This window comes from Clupea harengus, unplaced genomic scaffold, assembly GCF_900700415.2.
Source record: "Clupea harengus unplaced genomic scaffold, Ch_v2.0.2, whole genome shotgun sequence".
NCBI classification, from domain to species: domain Eukaryota; kingdom Metazoa; phylum Chordata; class Actinopteri; order Clupeiformes; family Clupeidae; genus Clupea; species Clupea harengus.
Window position 1 is genome coordinate 20,001 of NW_024880207.1, and position 5,581 is coordinate 25,581.

General features: G+C 42.9%; 1 non-coding gene across 1 annotated transcript; it reads right to left on the reverse strand.

Moving 5' to 3' along the window:
• Positions 1-3,148: 3,148 nt before the first annotated feature.
• On the reverse strand, positions 3,149-3,220 carry trnam-cau. The gene has a single exon. It is a non-coding gene; the product is annotated as a tRNA-Met (tRNA).
• Between the last annotated feature and the right edge of the window lie 2,361 nt (positions 3,221-5,581).

Here is a 5,581-nt window from a genome sequence, read left to right on the forward strand (position 1 = left end):
ATCCTGGAGAGCGACGTCAGGCACACGGCAGAAATTCTGGAGGGCGACGTTACATTGCTTACGCTAGACCTGAGGGGGCGGGTAATTCAAAGAGTGAAGCTAGCCGGATGCTTAAGGAATCAACCGAGGCAGATTATCGACATGGTGAGTATTTACACATGTAATACACTGCTGTTAGATACTGAAACTAATTTCACCTTTTGTGTTTAGCTAGCTTTCAACCTTACAAACACTCTCTGTTATCTGACTGGAATTTCGCTAGAAACACTCTGTTAGCTGACTGGAATTCCGCTAGTTCTCATCAGCGTTTCCATTGCTAATGTTATCTGTTAGTGCTGTATGATATAACTTAGGTTATGATTCATTTCACCCGTTGTTTTATGTTGTCGTATCGATGTATTTAGCCATCTAGCTACGTTACAAACACTACCTTATCTGACTGGAAGTTCGCTATATTAACGGGGCTTTTACGAGGGCTATGAATGAATGAGAATGAGAATGAGAATGTTTGGACTGTGAATCAGTATTTTCTATCGATCGTTTAAATTCAGATGTATAAACGAATATATTGGGAGGTAGTCATATGAATACACATGTTTAGTTAGCTACTCTCACTGTTGATGTCATGGAATTTCACTCGTTCTCATCAGCAAAGCCTTTGCTAATGTTATCTGTTAGTTATATGTAGTGTGGTTAATAAATGAGCTGTGTTTCAAACACTATCTGGCTTTTGCCACCACTGTGTTTTTCATAGGGTTATTAATATAACAAGGAAGATGCTCTGCTCTTCATGTACTTGCATTTATGTTATTGTCATGCATTAAAAACAATGTGTATGCATATGTCACCAAAGGCAACATCTTTAAAGTCACACAAGGTGATGGCAGACACAGAGTTGATTACCATTGGCAGGAAGGTAACACACCTACCCAGTTTATTTGGAGTTGCTGTTGCTGCCTGCCTCTTTAGTTCATATCAAGGGAACTAATTGAATGTGTGCGTGCGTGTGTCTGTGCGTGCGTGTCTGTGTGTACAGGTGTCAAACCCCCGTATCGGGGTGGAGTCGTTGCTGGTGACGGTCATCAGAAAAGCACCAGCCCAGCGGAAGGCAGGGAGAGCCAGAGTCTGGCCGGGGAAGTGCTTCAGACTCTAGACAGAGAAGGCCTACAAGACATAAATGCAGGTATAACACGCACGCACAGACACACGCACATACCCAGGCCAGGACGCACAGACACACACAAGCGGGCACGCACAGACACACGCACGCACAGACACACGCACATACCCAGGCCAGGACGCACAGACACACACAAGCGGGCACGCACAGACACACAGGCAGGCAAGGCAGGCAGGCAGGCAGGCAGGCAGGCAGGCAGGCAGGCAGGCAGGCAGGCAGGCAGGCAGCGCCACGCCGGCCACGCCACGCAGACGTAGGCAGGCACAAGCAGGAAAGGACACACAGACGCACGCTCGCACACCTCAACTCTCTACACAGAGAAGGCCTAAAAGACAGAGATGCCGGTAGAACACATGCACACACACTGCTCAACACTCTCCAGCTACCAGGCAAAAGGGAGGTTCTTTCTACCACCATACTGGTCATTTAGTTTGTCACTGGATCTCCCAACTTAATGGCGTTTGGGCTGCTTCTAAAGTGTTTGTTTGTTTGTATTGTGTCCCTCTGTAGTTGGAAATTCCTCGTGGAGGAGAGCTGCGCGTCATCGGAGTGCTACTTGGGAGCGTTCGTTGGTGGATGGAACCAGCGCAGAACCGTCTCCACGCTTGAAAGTGACAAAGCGGGTCCCCTGCCACACTGGCCGGGTAGCGAGTTGCTGTCTGGATTGTATACTGGATTGGATGACTCCTCTTTGGTGTGGGTTGATCTATTGCAGTGTTATTTTTTCTGTGGATTCTATATGTGGGGCGTGTTTAAGTATTGCAAACTGATAATACCTTTTGGGGGAAGGCATGTATCTTGCTTTTGTGTGACATTGCTGTGGGGGTTTTCATGTAGACATGGTTGGCCATTAGTTGGCTTTATGGCCTATCGCCTAGTGGGGTTCTATGTACAGTGAATCTGTGCCTACAGTCCTGTATCCAGTCTGCTTGTGGCAAATAAACATTTGTATAACCATTCCTGATTCTGAGTGTTGTCTGTGACCTGTGTTGCTGTACAAGGGGTGTTTTTAATGACAATCTGTGTTAAAACAGCAAACTGATAACAATAATAACAGTAATGATAATAATGATGATGTTGAAAATAAATAAATGGGGATGATGCCAATGACAACATTAATAAAAGTAACATTGCATGTTATTAACAAGTCAATACAAATTATAAAAACACTGAAAATGATGGAAAGATCTGCATGCGATGATCCCTTGGCAGTGGACATTCTGGTCCTTCAGGTACAGGTATGTGGGAGAAGAAAGAATTAATTATTACACATACAGAAACACGAATATATGTGTATGAGACATATATATATATATAGACATTTATATATATATATATAGTGGGGGTGTTGAGTTATGTCATTGTTATTTGTTATTATTTTATGTTGCTGATTTGTATCCTATTGTGTCAATTATACTAATTTTATGTGTTATGTAAGTTAGGGGAAATGCACTTATAGAATTCTTAATTTGATATAAATATCCGCGGAGAGGATGTGAATAAAACGAAACTTAGAATCCTCAAAGTCCTAGGTTCGTATCCCGTCTCGGAGCGGATGCGAATAGAACGAAACCTAGAGTCGTCGGTTCGTATCCCGTCTGTGGCGTGTCCAAAAAATTTAAAACATTCAGAAATTTCATATGTGTATTTAAGCAGTTAGAAATGCATTTCTCAGATAGATATGGATGGGGAAACACCCTAATTTTCTTCCTTCTTTCTCCTTTCTTCTTTTCTTCTCTCTTTCTCCTCTCTTTTTCCTTCTTCCCCCTCTTTTTTTCTCCCCCCCCCTCTTAAATGGCCTTATGGCCGCCAGCTTGAGCGCAGTGCCTTATCCATTAGGCCACTGGGGCCAGTCTGCTGCTAGCCGTCAGCCTCAACTCCACTAGTGTCAAATACTATAGTGAAATAGAGAAATAGTTTCAAGTTGACAAAAGCAGTTCATTGAGTTTTCAGCTTTCTGGGTTGGCCTAGCAGAGGATGGTTTCGATCCATCGACCTCTGGGTTATGGGCCCAGCACGCTTCCACTGCGCCACTCTGCCTCCCTTACTGCAGTCTTGCTGTTGGCTCCAGGGCTCTCATTGCAGAAATACATTGTGGAAAAATAGCCATCAGCCTCCGCTCCACTTGTGTCAATTACTATAGTGAAATAGGGAAATACTTTCAATGTTGACAAAAGCAGTTCATTGAATTGCAGGTTTCGGGGTTTGCCAAGCTTTCTGCTGTTTGGTGTCTATTGGGATTGCAGCTAGATTGAGAAAACTGCAGCTGATAATATCGAGACCTGCTAAAGGGGGTGAGTTGTTGGGTATGAAATTGGCTACGCGTTCCCACTGAAAGCCTCCTGGCGTACTTCTCATCCTGGTGTCAGACTGCGGATTTAGGAAAGCCAACTTGCGTGGGAACTATACTGGAGTGGCACTTAAAGAGGTACTAGCAGAGGATGGTTTCGATCCATCGACCTCTGGGTTATGGGCCCAGCAACGCTTCCGCTGCGCCACTCTGCTTTTTCTCACCCCAGATGGGACTCGAACCAACAATCCCTGGCTTAGGAGGCCAGTGCCTTATCCATTAGGCCACTGGGGCCAGTCTGCTGCTAGCCGTCAGCCTCAACTCACTAGTGTCAGATACTATAGTGAAATAGAGAAATAGTTTCAAGTTTGACAAAAGCAGTTCATTGAGTTTCAGCTTTCTGGGTTGGCCTAGCAGAGGATGGTTTCGATCCATCGACCTCTGGGTTATGGGCCAAGCACGCTTCGCTGCTCCACTCTGCTCTCCCTTACTGCAGTCTTGCTGTTGGCTCCAGGGCTCTCATTGCAGAAATACATTGTGGAAACAATAGCCATCAGCCTCCGCTCCACTTGTGTCAATTACTATAGTGAAATAGGGAAATACTTTCAATGTTGACAAAAGCAGTTCATTGAATTTGCAGCTTTCGGGGTTTGCCAAGCTTTCTGCTGTTTGTGTCTATTGGATTGCAAGCTAGATTTGAGAAACTGCAGCTGATATATCGAGACCTGCTAAAGGGGGTGAGTTGTTGGGTTATGGAAATTGGCTACGTGTTCCCCACTGAAAGCCTCCCTGGCGTACTTCTCATCCTGGTGTCAGACTGCGGATTAGGAAAGGCCAACTTGCGTGGAACTATACTGGCCAGTGGCACTTAAGAGGGTTACTAGCAGAGGATGGTTTCGATCCATCGACCTCTGGGTTATGGGCCCAGCACGCTTCCGCTGCGCCCACTCTGCCTTTTTTCTCACCCCAGATCAGTGTTAATTTTGGCAGCTATTTTCGATTTAGTCTTAGTCTTAGTCTTTAGACGAAAATGCATTATAAGTTGTTAGTCACTTTTAGTCATTTTATCCTCCTTAGTTTTAGTCTAGTTTTCGTCGACGAAAACTCAGAACATTTTAGTCTAGTTTTTAGTCGACGAAGTCTCATTACATTTTAGTCTAGTTTTAGTCACATTTAAAAGTCCATCTTATAGCCACATTAAACTCCTTTCCTTCCCTTCTCAGGCCGGGACCCCTTGTGTAGTGTCTACAAATAATAGTCAAGCTTGCAGTACTTAAACTGTGGATGCAATTAGTCTCTAAGATACAGATCTCCTAGTATATGCCTACAGCTGAATTCCAATGAATTCAATGTAAATAATAATTTTAAGGCAATACTTAATTAACAGTATTATTATTAAAATAAAGAGAATATCAAGTCTAGATTTTGAAGATTCAAATGATGTGATAACAATACAACTCCTATGCCTACCTGGCCTTAGTTAAATCAACCACATATCTCCATATGAATTGTTGTGCAATCTGATAACCAACATATTTAGCTAGACGGATAGTTTGAGAGTTGAAAGTAGTGCCAATGATAATAACAATCGCATAAATAGACAAGGATATGTAAACAAATCACATATTCATTTATTTTTTCTTGATTAATGTCATGCGTGGCTGTCCTATAGTCCATTCTGCAATGAAGGGAAAGATTACATTTCCCAGGATGCCTTGCGAACACCTTGGTAACCGACTGACTCCAAACATTTTGAAGAAAGAAGTTTACAAAAAGTAGTATATCTTCGCAAATAACACATCGGGATATCTAGCTGATCATTATGCAAAATAATATTCCTTACAGTTGAGTAGAATATGTGTTAGAAAAAAATCGCTATTTCACAAATGCAATGCGTTTACTAGCTAGTTATCGATATAGTATAACTTAGCTATGCTACCTCATAGTTAGCTAACGTTAGTAGCTAACGTTTTGGAACTCATTTGCCAAGCAACGGGAGGTTTCAATCGAAAATGACTAGCTATTATCCAAGTGACACAACCTATAAACTCAATTGCTGCCCTTTGAAGTTAACTTAACGTTGGCTAATATATTATAATACTAGTTAACAT